The sequence below is a fragment of the Heptranchias perlo genome, chromosome 2 (assembly GCF_035084215.1).
Source record: "Heptranchias perlo isolate sHepPer1 chromosome 2, sHepPer1.hap1, whole genome shotgun sequence".
In the NCBI taxonomy this organism is placed as follows: Eukaryota; Metazoa; Chordata; class Chondrichthyes; order Hexanchiformes; family Hexanchidae; genus Heptranchias; species Heptranchias perlo.
The window spans coordinates 169255696-169275328 of NC_090326.1; the positions used below are offsets into that span (position 1 = coordinate 169255696).

General features: G+C 44.4%; 1 protein-coding gene across 1 annotated transcript in view; it reads left to right on the top strand.

Annotated features, from left to right (window-relative positions):
• Positions 1–7447: 7447 nt before the first annotated feature.
• LOC137299999 (repressor of RNA polymerase III transcription MAF1 homolog) overlaps positions 7448–19633 on the top strand; it is a 46804-nt gene continuing 34618 nt past the window's right edge. Inside the window, exon 1 of the mRNA XM_067969067.1 lies at positions 7448–7899. The gene's annotated coding sequence lies outside the window, so the exon portion shown is untranslated. The remainder of the gene's footprint in view (positions 7900–19633) is intronic.

The following is a 19633-nucleotide window of genomic DNA, read 5'->3' on the forward strand; positions in this document are numbered from 1 at the left end:
CCTTCTATTCCTTTCTCCCTCATGTGTTTATTGAGCTTCCCCTTAAATGTATCGACACTATTCGCCTCAACTACTCCTTGTGGTTCCGAGTTCCACATTCTCACCACTCTCTGGGTAAAGAAGTTTCTCCTGAATTCCCTATTGGATTTATTAGTGACTATCTTATATTTATGGCCCCTAGTTCTGGTCTCCCCCACAAGGGGAAACATTTTCTTTACATCTACCCTATCAACTGTTCGCAGGACTCCCAGTGTGGTCTAACCAAGGTTCTATACAAGTTTAACATAACTTCCCTGCTTTTCAATTCTATCCCTCTAGAAATGAACCCCAGTGCTTGGTTTGTATTTTATGGCCTTATTAACCTGCGTCACTACTTTCAGTGATTTGTGTATCTGTACCCCCAGATCCCTCTGCTCCTCTACCCAATTTAGACTCTTATTATCCAAGCAGTATGAGGCCCCCTTATTCTTCCTACCAAAATGTAATACCTCACACTTATCTATACTTAAACTCATTTGCCAATTACACGCCCATTCTGAAGTTTATTAATGTCTTCCTGTATTTGTGTCGCATCCTCCTCGGTATTAACGACACCCCCCAATTTGGTGTCGTCCACAAATTTTGAAATTGTACTTCTGATTTCCGAGTCCAAATCGTTTATGTAAATGGTGAACAACAGTGGTCCCAGCACCGATCCCTGCAGAACACCACTTCCCACCTTTTGCCGGTCTGAGTAACTACCTGTCATAAATTAAATCCTTCCATCATGATGAATGGAGTGCTGGTTACATAGAATTACATAGAAATCACAGCACAGGAACAGGCCATTCGGCCCAACTGGTCTATCCCGGTGTTTATGCTGCACACGAGCCTCCTCCCTCCCGACTTAATCTCACTCTATCAGCATATCCTTCTATTCCTTTCTCCCTCATGTGTTTATCGAGCTTCCCCTTAAATGTATCGACATTATTCACCTCAACTACTCCTTGTGGGAGCGAGTTCCACATTCTCACCACTCTCTGGGTAAAGAAGTTTCTCCTGAATTCTTTATTGGATTTATTAGCGACTGTCTTATATTTATGACCTCTAGTTGTGGATTCCCCTGCAAGGGGAAACATTTTCTCTACTTCTACCCCATCAAATCCCTTCATCATTTTAAAGACCTGTAGGTCACCCTTCAGAGAAAAGATCCCCTGCCTGTTCATGTCAGGCCATGAAACCCACTGTTGATAAAGGAACGGTTTGAACTTTACTTTTCATTACAAAAATCATATTGTGAAATATACGAAAACAATGGGTGGGTGGAAATGCATCTTTCTGATGAGACGTTAAACCGAGGCCCTGTCTGCCCTCTCAGGAGGACAGAAAAGATCCCATGGCACTATTCGAAGAAGAGCAGGGGAGTTCTCCCCGATCTCCTGGTCAATATTTATCCCTCAACCAACATCACTAAAAAAACAGATGACGTGGTCATTATCATATTGCTGTTTGTGGGACCTTGCTGTGCATAAAATTGGCTGCTGCGTTTCCCAAATTACAACAACAACTTGCATTTATCTAGCGCCTTTAATGTAGTAAAACGTCCCAAGGTGCTTTACAGGAGCGAGTTGAGGAGCCTCTTAAAGGAGAGAGAGGTAGAGAGGCGGAGAGGTTTAGGGAGGGAATTCCAGAACTTAGGGCCTAGGCAGCTGAAGGCACGGCCGCCAATGGATGGGCGAAAGATATCGGGGATGTGCAAGAGGCCAGAATTAGAGGAACGCAGAGATCTCGGAGGGTTGTAAGGCAGGAGCAGGTTACAGAGATAGGGAGGGGGCGAGGCCGTGGAGGGATTTGAGCACAAGAATGAGAATTTTAAATCTGAGGTGTTGCTGGACCGGGTGCCCATGTAGGTCGGTGAGCACAAGGGGTGCTTGTTGCGAGTTAGGATACCGCACTGGAGCTTTGGATGAGCTGAGGTTTAGTGGAGGTGGTGGGTTTGGGAGGTGCTGTCGAAGAAGCCTTGGCGAGTTGCCGCAGTGCATCCTGTGGATGGCACACACTGCAGCCACGGTGCGCCGGTGGTGAAGGGAGTGAATGTTTAGGGTGGTGGATGGGGTGCCAATCAAGCGGGTTGCTTTGTCCTGGATGGTGTCGAGCTTCTTGAGTGTTGTTGGAGCTGCGCTCATCCAGGCAAGTGGAGAGTATTCCATCACACTCCTGACTGTGCCTTGTAAATGGTAGAGAGTAGAATCATAAAATGATACAGCACAGAAGGAGGCCATTCGGCCCATCATGCCTGTGCCGGCTCTTTGAAAGAGCTGTCCAATTATCCCACTCCCCTGCTCTTTCCCCACAGCTCTGCAAATTTTTCCCCTTCAAGTATTTATCCAATTTTCTTTTGAAAGTTATTATTAAATCTGCTTCCACCTCCCTTTCAGACAGTGCATTTCAGATCATAACAACTCGCTGCATAAAAACATTCTCCTCATCCCGCCTCTGGTTCTTTTGCCAATTTTCTTAAAAATGGACACAGTTTCTCCTTATCTACTCTTATCAAAACCCTTCATGATTTTGAACACGTCTTGTACCATTCAGTTTATATCGCCTCTCCTCATTCTTCCTTCCTAAATGAATCACGTCACACTCCTGTATCCACAGCATTGGCTGTAAGGTGCTTTGGGACGTCCTGAGGTGGTGAAAGGAGCTGCAGAAATGCAAGTCTCTTTCTTTCTTTAATGAGCTTTTTTGCCTTCATCAAATCCAATCCACCAATCTGAGGAAGTCTAGGCCGGGTATTTGCAACCGACGAAGACCTGCTGGATTGGAATCCTCAGAAGGGTCACATGTATATTTGACTGTGTAATTGTTAAATATCAAACTTCTATCCCATTCGATAAACAGAAATCCCTGCTGAAGATCACCCAAGTGTGGCAGGAAAAATCAGAGAGCAAGTTATTATCTTGATGGCGAGAGACTGGAAAGTACTGCAGTACAAAGGGATCTGGGGGTCCTAGTGCAAGAAAATCAAAAAGTTAGTATTCAGGTGCAGCAGGTGATCAAGAAGGCCAACGGAATGTTGGCTTTTATTGCTAGGGGGATAGAATATAAAAACAGGGAGGTATTGATGCAGTTATATAAGGTATTGGTGAGACCGCACCTGGAATACTGCATACAGTTTTGGTGTCCATACTTAAGAAAAGACATACTTGCTCTCGAGGCAGTGCAAAGAAGGTTCACTCGGTTAATCCCGGGGATGAGGGGGTGGACATATGAGGAGAGGTTGAGTAGATTGGGGCTCTACTCATTGGAGTTCAGAAGAATGAGAGGCGATCTTATTGAAACATATAAGATTGTGAAGGGGCTTGATTGGGTGGATGCAGTAAGGATGTTCCCAAGGATGGGTGAAACTAGAACTAGGGGGCATAATCTTAGAATAAGGGGCTGCTCTTTCAAAACTGAGATGAGGGGAAACTTCTTCACTCAGAGGGTAGTAGGTCTGTGGAATTTGCTGCCCCAGGAAGCTGTGGAAGCTACATCATTAGATAAATTTAAAACAGAAATAGACAGTTTCCTAGAAGTAAAGGGAATTAGGGGTTACAGGGAGCGGGCAGGAAATTGGACATGAATTTAGATTTGAGGTTAGGATCAGATCAGCCATGATCTTATTGAATGGCGGAGCAGGCTCGAGGGGCCGATTGGCCTACTCCTGCTCCTATTTCTTATGTTCTTATTCTTCCCCCTGCCAACGGTTTTGGAAGATTTTGTTTGATGATGCTCCTGTGAAGTGGCTTGGGTCGTTTTACGATGTTAATGGTGCTATATTAAACCTTTATAAAACACTGGTTAGCTGGAGTATCGTATTCAATTCTGGGCATCACACTTTAGGGCGAGGGTGCAGTAGAGATTCATATCTCGTTACATCGAAACTGCAGCACAGAAACAGGCCATTCGGCCCAACAGGTCCATGCCGGTGTTTATGCTCCACACGAGCCTCCTCCCTCCCTACTTCATCTCACCCTATCAGCATATCCTTCTATTCCTTTCTCCCTCGTGTGCTTTTCTAGCTTTCCCTTAAATGCATCTATTGTAGTTCCACATTCTTACCACTCTTTGGGTAAAGAAGTTTCTCCTGAATTCCCTATTGGATTTATTAGCAACTATTTTATATTTAGGACCTCTAGTTTTGGACTCCCCCACAAGTGGAAACATTTTCCCGACGTCTACCCTATCAAACCCTTTCATTATCTTAAAGACCTCTATCAGGTCACCCCTCAGCTTTCTCTTTTCTGGAGAAAAGAGCCCCAGCCTGTTCAGCCTTTTCTGATACATTATATCCTCTCATCTTTTTTGCACCCTCTCCAATGCTTCTATATCCTTTTAATAATATGGAGATCAGAACTGTGCACAGTACCCCAAGTGTGGTCTAACCAAGGTTCAGTACAAGTTTAACATAACTTCGTTACTTTTCAATTTTATCCCTCTAGAAATGAACCCCAGTTCTTGGTTTCTCTTTTTTGTGGCCTTATTAACCTGCGTTGCTACATTTAGTGATTTGTGTACCTGTACCCCAGATCCCTTTGCTCCTCTATCCCATTTAGTCTCTTATTATCAAGCAATATGTGGCCTCCTTATTCTCCCTACCAAAATGCACTTATCTATCGCAAATTTTGAAATTGTACTTCTGATTCCCGAGTCCAAATCATAGGAACATAGGAACAGGAGTAGGCCATTCAGCCCCTCGTGCCTGCTCTGCCATTTGATAAAATCATGGCTAATCTGTGATCTAACTCCATATACCCGCCTTTGGCCCATATCCCTTAATACCTTTGATTGCCAAAAAGCTATCCATCTCAGATTTAAATTTAGCAATTGTTAATGTAAATTGTGAACAACAGTGGTCCCAGCACCGATCCCTGTGAAACACCACTTCCCACCTTTTGCCAGTCTAAGTATCTACCCTTAACCCCTGCTTTCTGTTTTCAACTTGCCGTCCATTCTGCTACCCGTCCCCTGACTCCACATGCTCTGTCCTAAGCCATGAGTCTACAATGCGGTACCTTATCGAAGGCCTTTTGAAAATCCAAATATATAACATCAACTGCATTACCCTTGTCTACTCTTTCTGTTACTTCTTCCAAGAATTCAATAAGTTTGGTCAAGCATGACCTTCCCTTCTGAAATTTGTGCTGACTTTTCTTTATTATATTTTTGTTTTCTAGATGTTTTTCTATTACATCTTTCAGTAAAGTTTCCATTATCTTTCCTACCACCAACGTTAAGCTAATTGTTCTATAGTTCCCTGGACCTGTTCTATCTCTCTTTTTATATATAGGAATCACATTAACTGTTCTCCAGTCCTCTGGCACTATTCCCTTTTGTAATGAATTTTTATATATATGTAAAAGTGCCTCTGCTATCTCTTCCCTAACTTATTTTAATATTCGTGGATGCGATCCATCCGGACCAGGGGTTTTATCCTCCCTAAGTTTGATTAGTTTATTAATTATCTCCCCCTTCCTATCTTAAATGTTTTAACATTTTTTCAATTTCTTCAATCAAGGACTAGACAGACTAGATGCAGGGAGGATGTTCCCGATGGCTGGGGAGTCCAGAACCAGGGGTCACAGTCTCAGGATACAGGGTATGCCATTTAGAACCGAGATGCGGAGAAATTTCTTCACTCAGAGGGTGGTGAATCTGTGGAATTCTCTACCACAGAAGGCAGTGGAGGCCAAGTCATTAGATGTATTCAAGAAGGAGATAGATATATTTCTTAACGCTAAAGGGATCAAGGGATATGGGGAAAAAGCAGGAACAGGGTACTGAGTTAGACGATCAGCAATGATCATTTTGAATGGCGGAGCAGGCCCGAAGGGCCGGATGGCCTACTCTTGCTCCTATTTTCTATGTTTCTATGTTTCTTCTAATGTCCTGCCCACCTTGGTAGTCTCCCTGGTAAATACAGAGGCAAAGTAGCTATTCAGTAGTTCTGCCATTTCGCTGTTGTTACCTATGAGTTTATTGTGTGCAACCCTTCATGACCCTATCGGTATTCTGAGTGTTTTGTTATTTATGTATCTGTAGAATGGTGCCAGAGATGAGGGACTTCGGTTACGTGGATAGACTGGAGAAGCTGGGGTTGTTCTCCTTAGGACAGAGAAGGTAAGAGGAGATTTGATAGAGGTGTTCAAAATCATGAACGGTTTTGATAGCGTAAATAATGAGAAATTGTTTCCAGTGGGAGAAGGGTTGGTAACCAGAGGACACAGATTTAAGGAGATTAGCAAAAGAACTACAAGTGACATGAGGAAACATTTTTTTACGCAGCGAGTTGTTATGATCTGGAATTCACTGCTTGACAGGGCGGTGGAAACAGATTCAATAGTAACTTTCAAAAGGGAATTGGATAAATACTTGAAGGGAAAAAAAATGACAGGGCTATGGGGAAAGAGCAGGGGAATGGGACTAATTGGACAGCTCTTTCATTTACTAGAATGATTCCAGGGATGAGGGACTTTAGTTACGTGGATAGACTGGAGAAGCTGGGATTGTTCTCCTTGGAACAGAGACGGTTGCGAGGAGATTTGATAGAGGTATTCAAAATCATGAAGGGTCTAGACAGAGTAGATAGAAAGAAACTGCTCCCATTGGCAGAAGGGTCAAGAACCAGAGGGCATAGATTTAAGGTGATTGACAAAAGAACCAAAGGTGACATGAGGAAAAACTTTTTTACACAGCGAGTGGTCAGGATCTGGAATGCACTGCCCGAGGGGGTGGTGGAGGCAGATTCAATCATGGCCTTCAAAAGGGAACTGGAAAAGTACCTGAAAGGAAAAAATTTGCAGGGCTACAGGGAAAGGGCGGGGGAGTGGGACTGGCTGGATCGCTATCGCATAGAGCTGGCACGGACTCGATGGGCCGAATGGCCTCCTTCCGCGCTGTAACTTTTCTATGATTCCATCAACGAGCTGGCACAGGCACAATGGGCCGAATGGCCGCCTCCTGTGATACTACCAAGCTGTTGTTGATAAAAAAAATACCGCCTCAACCCCGCCCCAGTGAATGACTGACAGCCACAGGAGCCAATCAAAGGCGACGGAGCGAAGACGATTCACAACGAGTAAGGCGGGATTATGTGACGTGTTAGCCAATGACCGCATCATGATTTGCATAATAGCGCACCGAAATAAAGGGTGGGCGTGGCCGCGGGTGGGCGCGCGTGTGCCAATTCAAATTAGCGATTCGTGACCGCCTCTCCCTCCTGAGCGACGGTTCTCTAAACCAATCAAATCGAAATTCTCTCCGCCCACCCCTTGCGCGATGGTCCTGCGAACCAATCAAAGGCTAACCCCGCCCCAATTCCCTTGAGCGACCGCTCTCCCGTCCAATCACGCTGCGCGGTTTAAGAGAGTGGGAAGGCGGGCCTTAAAAGCCACTGGCCAATAAATGAGGTGGGCGGGGCTCTCGGTGACGCTTTGTATTTAAAAGGGTGGGGGAGCGGTTGGGCGCGAGCGGCGGTCGGTTAATCGCTCTTGAAGGGATTAAATTGTTGGGCGACGATAAATCAATTAAAGGGGCAGGGAGTGCCTGTGTAGAGCGGGAGAGCCGCAGCATCAAGGTTAATGTGTGCGGAGATTCGGGCGGTGATGGTGCCCCAGGCTAGTCCCCGTTTCCGCTCCCAGGCCTTTTTATGCTGCTGCGCACCGCGCTCGCTTTTCTTCCATCCGCGGCACTTTGTCGTTTCGAGAACGGCGGACGCGTTTCCGAGAGACGGCGCATCGAGTCGTCCCGCCTTCGCCTGAAGAGCGCCCGAGCTGTCGGCGGAGGATAGAGGAGAGAGACGCGGGGTGGGGGGAGAGGCCGAGCCGAGCCGCTCCGCTTCGTCCGCAGCAGCAGCCGCCGCCTCGGCCAGCCTGCCAGGTACAGTGGCGTCCGATGTGTTGTTGAACAGTCCCCGGTAGCGGGCCGGGACCCACCGTCCAGGCACAGCCATAGCTGGCTGTCAGTGAGGGGGGGAAGGGGGGCAGTATTAACTGGAATTGTAGTAATATTACTGGCAGGGGCAGTATTAGTGGGGGCTGCGGTAATATTACTGGCAGGGGCAGTATTAGTGGGGGCTGCGGTAATATTACTGGCAGGGGCAGCATTAGTGGGGGCTGCGGTAATATTACTGGCAGGGGCAGCATTAGTGGGGGCTGCGGTAATATTACTGGCAGGGGCAGCATTAGTGGGGGCTGCGGTAATATTACTGGCAGGGGCAGCATTAGTGGGGGCTGCGGTAATATTACTGGCAGGGGCAGTATTGGTGGGGGCTGCGGTAATATTACTGGCAGGGGCAGTATTAGTGGGGGCTGCGGTAATATTACTGGCAGGGGTAGTATTGGCGGGGGCTGCAGTAGTATTACTGGCAGGGACAGTATTAGTGGGGGCTGTGGTAGTATTACTGGCGGGGGTGGTATTAGTGGGGGCTGCGGTAGTAATACTGGTGGGGGTGGTAGTGGGGGCTGTGGTAGTATTACTGGTGGGGGTGGTATTAGTGGGGGCTGCAGTAGTATTACTGGCGGGGGACGGTATTAGTGGGGGCTGCAGTAGTATTACTGGCAGGGACAGTATTAATGGGGGCTGCAGTAGTAGTACTGGCGGGGGCGGTATTAATGGGGGCTGCAGTAGTAGTACTGGCGGGGGCGGTATTGGTGGGGGCGCCAGTAGTATTATTGGGGGCGAGGGCGGCAGTAGCAGTAGTAGCCCTAAATCTGCAGGGTTATTACTGATGGGCAGTATTGATGGGAGCTGCAGGAATCTTACTGTCAGTGTCAGGGTCCGAAAGCTGTACTAATAAACTTCCTGTCAGTGATGGGACATAAATATTAGTGAGAGCTGCAGTAATATTTCCTGTCACTGTTAGGGACAGAGTTAACGGGAGCTGCATTTACTTTACCGTCAGTCTCGGGCAGCATTAATGGGAACTGCAATAATATTATTGTCAGTGTTGGGCAGTATTAACAGAAGCTGCAGTAATATTGGCACGGGCAGTATTAACAGGAGGTGCAGTAATATTACTGGCAGGGGCAGTATTTACAGGAGCTGCAGTAATATTGCTGTCGGTGTCAATGGACATGGATATAAACAGGGACAGCAGTAATGTTACTGTGTCAAGGAATATGGGTATAGAAACATAGAAAATAGGAGCTAAAGTAGGCCATTCGGCCTTTCGGGCCTGCTCCGCCATTCAAAATGATCATGGCTGATCGTCAAACTCAGTACCCTGTTACTGCTTTTTCCCCATATCCCTTGATCCCTTTAGCATTAAGAAATATATCTATCTCCTTCTTGAATACATCTAATGACTTGGCTTCCACTGCCTTCTGTGGTAGAGAATTCCACAGGTTCACCACCTCTGAGTGAAGAAATTTCTCCTCATCTCGGTTCTAAATGGCATACCCCGTATCCTGAAACTGGGACCCCTGGTTCTGGACTCCCCAGCCATCGGGAACATCCTCCCTGCATCTAGTCTGTCTAGTCCTGTTAGAATTTTATATGTTTCAATGAGATCACCGCTCATTCTTCTAAACTCTAGTGAATATAGGCCGAGTCGACCCAATCTCTCCTCATACGTCAGTCCTGCCATCCCAGGACTCAGTCTAGTAAACCTTCGTTGCGCTCCCTCCATGGCAAGGACATCCTTCCTCAGATAAGGAGACCAAAACTGCACACAATACTCCAGATGTGGTCTCACCAAGGCCCTGGATAACTGCAGTAAGACATCCCTGTTCCTGTACCCTAATGCTCTTGCAATGAAGGCCAACATACCATTCACCTTCCTAACTGCTTGCTGCACCTGACTGCTCGCTTTCAGCGACTGGTGTACAAGGACACCCAGGTCTCGTTGCACCGCCCCTTTTCCCAATCTATCACCATTCAGATAATCTGTCTTTCTGTTTTTACAACCAAAGTGGATAACCTCACATTTATCCACTTAATATTGCATCTGCCATGTTCTTGCCCACTCACCCAACTTGTCTAAATCACATTGGAGCCTCTTTGCATCCTCCTCACAGCTCACATTCCACCCCAGCTTTGTGTCGTCTGCCAACTTGGAAATGTTACATTCCGTTCCCTCATCCAAATCATTGATATGTATTGTGAATAGCTGGGGCCCAAGCACTGATCCCTGCAGTACCCCAGTAGTCACTGCCTGCCACCTGGAAAAAGACCAGTTTATTCCTACTCTCTTTCCTGTCTGTCAACCAATTCTCAATCCATGCCAGTATATTCCCCCCCAATCCCATGTGCTTTAATTTTGCACACTAACTTCTTGTGTGGGACCTTATCAAAAGCCTTCTGAAAATCCAAATACACCAAATCCACTGGTTCGCCCCTATCTATTCTACTAGTTACCACCTCAAAAAAACTCCAGTAGATTTGTTAGGCATGATTTCCCTTTCATAAACCCATGCTGACTTTGTCCAATCCCGTTAATAACCTCCAAGTGTTCTGTTATCACATCCTTTATAATAGACTCTAGCATTTTCCCCACTACTGATGTTTTTTTTTTACTCGTTCACGGGATGTGGGCGTCGCTGGCAAGGCCGGCATTTATTGCCCATCCCTAATTGCCCTCGAGAAAGTGGTGGTGAGCCGCCTTCTTGAACCGCTGCAGTCCGTGTGGTGACTGTTCTCCCACAGTGCTGTTAGGAAGGGAGTTCCAGGATTTTGACCCAGCGACAATGAAGGAACGGCGATATATTTCCAAGTCGGGATGGTGTGTGACTTGGAGGGGAACGTGCAGGTGGTGTTGTTCCCATGCGCCTGCTGCCCTTGTCCTTCTAGATGGTAGAGGTCGCGGGTTTGGGAGGTGCTGTCGAAGAAGCCTTGGCGAGTTGCTGCAGTGCATCCTGTGGATGGTGCACACTGCAGCCACAGTGCGCCGGTGGTGAAGGGAGTGAATGTTTCGGGTGGTGGATGGGGTGCCAATCAAGCGGGCTGCTTTATCTTGGATGGTGTCGAGCTTCTTGAGTGTTGTTGGAGCTGCACTCATCCAGGCAAGTGGAGAGCATTCCATCACACTCCTGACTTGTGCCTTGTAGATGGTGGAAAGGCTTTGGGGAGTCAGGAGGTGAGTCACTCGCCGCAGAATACCCAGCCTCTGACCTGCTCTCGTAGCCACAGTATTTATATGGCTGGTCCAGTTAAGTTTCTGGTCAATGGTGACCCCCAGGATGTTGATGGTGGGGGATTCGGCGATGGTAATGCCGTTGAATGTCAAGGGGAGGTGGTTAGACTCTCTCTTGTTGGAGATGGTCATTGCCTGGCACTTATCTGGCGCGAATGTTACTTGCCACTTATCAGCCCAAGCCTGGATGTTGTCCAGGTCTTGCTGCATGCAGGCTCGGACTGCTTCATTATCTGAGGGGTTGCGAATGGAACTGAACACTGTGCAGTCATCAGCGAACATCCCCATTTCTGACCTTATGATGGAGGGAAGGTCAATGATGAAGCAGCTGAAGATGGTTGGGCCTCGGACACTGCCCTGAGGAACTCCTGCAGCAATGCCCTGGGGCTGAGATGATTGGCCTCCAACAACCACTACCATCTTCCTTTGTGCTAGGTATGACTCCAGCCACTGGAGAGTTTTCCCCCCGATTCCCATTGACTTCAATTTTACTCGGGCTCCTTGGTGCCACACTCGGTCAAATACTGCCTTGATGTCAAGGGCAGTCACTCTCACCTCACCTCTGGAATTCAGCTCTTTTGTCCATGTTTGGACCAAGGCTGTAATGAGGTCTGGAGCCGAGTGGTCCTGGCGGAACCCAAACTGAGCATCGGTGAGCAGGTTATTGGTGAGTAAGTGCCGCTTGATAGCACTGTCGACGACACCTTCCATCACTTTGCTGATGATTGAGAGTAGACTGATGGGGCGGTAATTGGCTAACTGGTCTGTAATTCCCTGTTTTTTCTCTCCCTCCTTTTTTAAATAGTGGGGTTACATTTGCCACCCTCCAATCTGTAGGAACTGTTCCAGAGTCTATAGAATTTTGGAAGATGATCACCAATGCATCCACTATTTCCAGGACCACTTTCTTAGTACTCTGGGATGTAGATTATCAGGTCCTGGTGATTTGTCAGCCTTTAGCCCCATTAATTTCCCTAGCACTATTTTTTTACTAATACTGGTTTCCTTCAGTTCCACCCTCTCACTCGACCCTTGGTTCCCTAACATCTCTGGGAGGCTATTTGTGTCCTCCTTTGTGAAGACAGAACCAAAGTATGTGTTTAATTGTTCTGCCATTTCTTTGTTCCCCATTATAATTTCCCCCATTTCTGACTGTAAGGGACCGACATTTGTCTTCACTAATCTTTTTCTCTTGACATATTTGTTGAAGCTTTTACAGTCAGTTTTTATGTTCCCTGCTAGTTTACTCTCTCACTCTATTTTTCCCCTCTTAATCAATCTCTTTGTTCTCCTTTGCTGAATTCTAAACTGCTCCCAATCTTCAGGCTTGCTGCTTTTTCTGGCAATTTTATATGTCTCCTCTTTGGATCTAATACTATCCTTAATTTCTTTTGTAAGCCACGATTGAGCCACCTTTCCTGTTTTATTTTTGCACCAGACAGGAATGAATAATTGTAATTCCTGCACATGTTCTTTAAATATTAGCCATTGCTTATCCACCGTCATCCCCTTTAGTAAAGTTCCCCAATCTATCCCAGCCAACTCACCTCATACTTCTGTAATTTCCTTTAGTTAGATTCATGTATTAACAGGAGCTGCAGTAATGCTAGTCAATATAAACACAAAACCTCAAAAATGTAGATACTGGAAATCTGAAACCAAAACAGAAGCTGATGGAAACACTCAGCAGCTTCGGTTGCATATGTGCAGAGAACAGGTGAGTTAATGTTTCAGGTATTACTGTTAATGTTGGAATGCTAATATTAACAGGATCTGCAATAGTATCCAGGGACAATGAATAGAAATAGGAACTGTTAGAAATATTTACTGTCAGTGTTGTGGAAGGATAGTTTTAACGGGAGATGGCAATAATACTGTTGAGGAAAATGAATATTTATTCATGTTCCTGAACATAAATATTGAGCATTGCTGTCCCTATTGGAACACAAATATTAAACAGGACATGGCAGTAATGCTGTCATAGCGAGAGCCTTAACCAGAACTGGTAGCAATGCTGCCAGTGTGAGGGCATTAATGTTAATTGGTGGTAATGGTGTTGAACAAGAGCATTAATGGGAGCAGTTGCTAGTGCTGTTGAAGAACAAGATCACTAACAGGAGGTGGTGGTCATTCTTTTGGAGAATGAGAAAGTTAATGGCAGTTGAGAGAGTTACTGTTGAGGATAATTATGGCATTAAGAGTGAGCAGTAATATTGAAATCAGGGAATGCAAGCATTAGCAGGTGCTGAGATGCTGTCACAATGCAAGCATTACTAGGAACTGTTGGCAGTGCTGTCAGGGGAATGTATTAAGAGCTAGTTGTGACATTACTTGGAGAATAAAAGCATTGATGAGTGATAGTAATATGACTATCCATGTCAAGGGATTAGTGTGGTCAGAAGCTGATACACTCCAGTACTGTGAGGTAAGATAGTGCCGGTATATGTGCAGTGTTATGCCTAATAGTACATGATCACTGGGTATATCAATTAAATTATAATGGACTGTTGATATACAGGGAAGCATTACCAGTGTGGATCATTAAGTGTATAGGTTACACTTGTGTAGGGGGGATACTGCGTGGTTATGATTTGACAATATCGTCACTGGAGGCACTTGCTTTGCAGTTAAGGCCCCTGAGATGCAACTTTTCAGTTTCAAGAGAAGATGGAAGATCAGAAAGCAAGTGATCAAAGTACAGTGGACTGGAGGCACCAAAGGGCAGTAGGAGGTGGGGAGCGAGGGTTAATGGCAGTGAGTCTTTGCATCAGGGCTGCACTCCTGAAACCCCCAACAGCAAAGTCAAAAAACCAATGGGGTTTTATTAAGGTTTCCATATTATAGTCACTTGAACTGTGAGAAACACCCAAAGCTTTAGAGCATTTTGAACTGTATAATAGTAGGGTGTCATGTTGGTTACACCTTTGTCACTAGTTATGGGAGGTGATAATGTAAAGGAAATTTAATCTTGTGTTTTGGTACCAATATGCTAAGTAATCCTATAATTTGACTGTTACACTTTATCACATTGTTCTAACTCATTGTGTAAACTAATATTCAACTCAGCCTTTTGCATTTAAAAATCCATCTCAATCAAATTTTTTTTTCTGTTAGTACAGACTGTTTGTGAATTTTTGCCTAAAATATAGCCCAAATTCACCATGTCCATTGATTGAACTTGTGTGAATGGGGTAACAATGCACTGTCAATGTATTAAATAAGTTCTGATTAAAAATGAATGCCTGTGTGATAAAATATTTTGGAAATTGATTCAATATTTTTTTCTATATCTTTGGATAAATAACCCGTTCTCTGAAGACACCTCCATGGGTTTGACACCATTTATCGATGTCCTAGCAAAGGGAATGGATGTTGTCACTCCTGTGTGAAATTTTAAAATGAACATTATTACCCAGGAGTGAGCCTCATTATCACGTCCATTCTTAAAAATATTAGGAATAATGGTTATGTAGAAACTCCAAATAAGAGTGTAATCTTTTGTTCCTGGTTATAGGTTGTAAACATTGTTCCTTATACATTGGTACATCAATAATAAATACTTAAGTCTTAATGCTCCTTATATCTCAAATTAAACACAACCTTTGACTTATGTAGGCAAATGTGGCAGTTATTGTGCACCATATTCCTCAAGGAACAACGGGGAGAGATTTTTGACAGGGCACTATGAGAACTTCCTGTTCTTCTTCAAATCTAGCCAGCCTTATAGGTTCTTGTTTTACCATCTTATCCAAAGGTGCTGTGGATAATGTAACATTCCCTCACTACTGCACTCGTATTGGTCTAGCTTGCACTTGAACGCACCATGCTCTGATGCAGAGGTGAGACTATTACCAAGCTGGGGCCTCAATGTTGACTGAACATCAACAGTAGTTAGATTATTGCAGCCTTTCAATAACATTTCAGTCGAGTAAATTTGTGAATTGTTGAAGTGTGGTTAGTTGCTGAGATACATAGTGACTCTAGGAATTGAGCTGATCTTTTGATTTGAGTGTGCTCATCTGTGGGGTGGCACTTCTCCAAAATGGCTCCAGTCACTGTTCAAGTTCGAACATGTGGTCAGATTAATCTTCTAGTGGGCACTGTATAGGTATGGATGAAGGCTTCCATTACTAAAACGAGAGAAGTTTGGCCAAGTAAAGCCCAACTTTCTCCTCTTCTGAAAGATGAGTGCATGGTCATATCTAGTGTCCTGGAAAATAGCTACAAGCTTGAAAAAGCCGATTACTTGGCTGGGTGGCTGTAGATTGAACTAGCCTGGTAGGGCCAAAGTGTTGGCTTCCATTAAAGTCAGTGGCTGAGAAAGGCAGCAACCCGAAAGGACAGTTTCTAAGAGAGTACAAGGTACTATATGTGATATTTCACTGAGGAGGGAGGGAAAGTAGTTAGAATAGAAAGTACTTTCGTGCACTTAATATTTTGTTTACAAGATGCAGTAGAGATCACAAGGGACAAAACAGTTTTAGCACCAGCTCCACCCACTCTAGCCCACTGACATGTCTGGGCTCTTAGCTACTAAATGAGATCACCAGTGATCTGCCATACTCTGGATAACTACCTGAAATGTTGATACGTTTATACCCCAGGTAGTCTGCTCACTATCTCTGTATGCTAACTTATTTTGCCTTGTTGTGAGGTGGTGGCTTTCTTTAAATTCTGATATTTTTATCTGGGAAGGTAGTTCGTGCTCATAGAATCATATAATGATACAGCACAGCAGGAGGCCATTCTGCCCATCCAAATTTTTCCCCTTCAAGTATTTATCCAGTTCCCTTTTAGAAGTTACTATTGAATCTGCTTCCACCGCCCTTTCAGGCAATACATTCCAGATCATAACAACTTGCTACATTTTAAAAAAAACATTCACCTCATGTCGCCTCTGATTCTTTTGCCAATTACCTTAAATCTTTGTCCTCTGGTTACCGACCCGCCTGCCACTGGAAACAGTTTCTCCTTATTTACTCTTATCAAAACCCTTCATGATTTTGAAAACCTCTATTAACCTTCCCTTAACCTTCTCTGCTGCCTGAGATGGAATGATAGATGTGAATCAATCCTAACTGATACTGCTTCAACTTGTAAAGGAAGGTAGGGAACCTAATGGAGAGGAAGTGACTAGCTGGAGGATGGGAGGTAGAATAAGGACTTGTTCCCCCATTTCTGAGCCTCCTTCAATAGAATCATAGAAGTTTACAACATTGAACAGGCCCTTCGGCCCAACATGTCCATGTCGCCCAGTTTATACCACTAAGCTAGTCCCAATTGCCTGCACTTGGCCCATATCCCTCTATACCCATCTTACCCATGATAGAATGTTGCTCTGATCACAAGGTATGTGATGTGCCCTTCCTCCCACTCTCGGCGAGTGTGTCAGATTGAACCTGTGTTCCTCAGTGTTGTGATTGTACCAACTCTTGCTCCGGTGATTGATACTCAGTTTGTGTCCTTGTACCGATTGCCCAGTCATTTACAGGTGAAGAGAATGGAACTGAGCTGTGTGCTGAGGATAAAGTGGTATGAACACTGGAAATTTGAAATAAAAACAAAATGCTGGATATGTGCAGCAACTTCACTTCTGATGATGCTCTTCATCTTTCTCTTTCAGTTGCTGACCTGAGCATTTTGGTTTTTATTTCATCGTCTAGAGATGATGAGAATAGTTGTTATATTTTGACTTTGCATCTACCCTTTGTAATTTTGTGTTGAGGTCACAAATAACCCATTGGTTGAGCTCACTAACGTTCAATCTATTTCCGTTGCCATTGCTCAGTCTAGGGAAGGGGGACAGAGGTGGTTAATGTATTGTGCGCTTGTATGATTCACAGTCTGGACAGGATGTGTCCAGTTGATTGTGTGGTTGTTGGGGATGCTTGGTTTCGAAGATCCTGAACATGCAGAGTTTGATGCCAACTGTTTTAAATCTCATCTTATTTGTAGATGCTTCCAAATGCTTGTACTTTTTTTTTCTCTCCTTTTTGGTCTCTGTCTCTCTTTCCCCTCTTTCCCCCCGCACCCCCTCCCCCCCCCCCCCCCCCCAACATAGCATGTACAGCACAGAAACAGGCCAGGCCATTTGGCCCAACAGGTCCATGTCAGTATTTATGCTCCACATGAGCCTCCAACCACCCTTCTTCATCTCACCCCATCACCATAGCCTTCTGCTCCTTTCTCCCTCGTGTTTTTCTATGCTAGTTGTCTCAACTACTCCTTGTGGTAGCGAGTTCTACATTCTAACCATTCTCTGGGTAAAGAAGTTTCTCCTGAATTCCCTATTGGATTTATTAGTGACTATCTTCTATTAATGGCCCCTAGTTCTGATCTTCCCTGCAAGTGGAAACATCTTCTTTTGTCTATACTATCAAACCCTTTCATAATCTTAGCGATATCTATCAGGCCACCCCTCAATGTTCTCTTTTTTTCTGGAGAAAAGAGCCCCAGCCTTTTCAGTCTTTGATAGTTGTACCCTCAGTTCTGGTATCCTTGTGCAAAAAAATGTACTTTCTCCAATGCCTCGATATCCTTTCCATAATATGGAGACCAGAACTGTTCACAGTACACCAAGTGTGGTCTAACCAAGGTTCTGTACAAATTTAACATAACTTCTCTGCTTTTCAATTTTCTCCCTCTAGAAATGAACCCCAGTGCTTGGTTTGCTTTTTTTAATGGCCTTATTAACTTGCAGCTCTACTTTTAGTGATTTGTGTATCTGGACCCCCAGATCCCTCTGCTTCACTTCCCCATTTAGACTCCTATTTTCCAAGGAGTAAGTGGCCTCCTTATTCTTCCTACCAAAATGTACCCAATACCTTAAACGGCTATTCTGTTAGCATAGCTCCAATTTAGACTGATTTACCATGTGTCTTGTTAGAACAAAGCTAGACAGTAGAGGTTTTGACCTTCTAATCTTGGGTCATGTCTGCAGAGAGCAATGAACAGTGTAACACTAGGATGTTCGCACTGATGTATATTGAATTTCATTTGCCAATTACATGCCTGCAAGTTTATTAATGTTTTCCTGTATTTTGTTAGTCCTCCTCAGTATTGACTATAACCTCAATTTGGTGTTGTCCATAAATTTAGAAAATTGCACTTCTGATTTTTCTCTTTCCTTTTTTCTGCTTGTGCTCTTTCACCATGGTGTAATGTACTTGAGATATGCAGACCAGTAAGCTCTCAGGTTCAGTATTGACATTAGCTGATGTCAGCCAGCATGGTTAAAATGGGACAAATTAGCCAGGGTCCCTTCTCCCAATCACTCTCCACTGACCCGTGCTGGAAGGACATGTGATGGATGCCTGAGGGCAATCAGGGTCTGGTGTGATGATCAAATATTCTGCCTACACTCCAGGCCCAGCCAAGGATATCTGTTGCTGTGGAACTTTGCTCCAATAAAAAATTGTCTTCAAAAGTGGAGAGGTGTGCTGAAATTGATGGAGAAATATTGTATTGAGACAATGTATTTTAATTTGAAGTAGATTCTTTAATTCAACATCTCAAATTGCTGCAATAACTGGTGACATCTTAGTGTTATACAGTTCATTGTGCTCTGCAGACATGACCCAAGTTTAGAAGGTCAAATTCTCTACTGACTAGCTTTGTTCTAACGAGATACATGATAAATCAGTCTAAATTGGAGCTGTGCTAACAGAATAGCCATTTAAGGTATTGAAATAAATGCCATATTTGGGATTTAATTTAGGAAGACCTGTCAACCCATGCGCATTGTAAATAAAACTAAATTATGAAAAGAAATATCATCCCTTCAGTTATTGTGTTGAGACTGATCTGAACCAGTTTAACCTTCAATCTGTCTGATATTAAGTCAGTTTTCTGGGCATAAAACTGGGCTTTTAGCGTCAGATGCTTATGGAGACAATTTGAGAGTACGGCTCCGGACATGCCTTTAACGAACATTAGCAGGACTGTGCCCTTGCAGCATCAAATGGTTCTGACAATCACTTTGATGGTCCAGTCTGCTATTTGTCACCTTGCAGTGTTCATTCATGCATCCCTCTGTGTTCCAGTCTGGTGATGCATTCAGCAGCTTCTGTGCAAAGACCCGGGCCATTTAAGAACTAGTGTTGTAAGGTGGATCGTTACTCAATGTGTTGTAACATGGATGTGCTGCTGGGTACTTTTCACGTTTCAAGTGGTATTTTACACATTGTGCTTTACTAAAATCTTAGTGACATTTGATCCCTCAGCTTATCTTGAGAAGCTAAATTTAGCCAATTTATCAAATCTGGTCTCATATTATTGCATTAGACCACAGCAGCTAAATAAATCAGCACTGGTTCTGAATGAGTGAGCAAAATCAAAATCTTTTTCCTGCACACTTAGGTTAGTTCTCCAGGGTGTAGAGGATACATGGCAGTAACAAGACGTAACACTTGTTTTTGCTGCCATAGGAACATGAGTAGGCCATTTAGCCCCTCGAGCCTTTTCTGCCATTCAATTAGATCA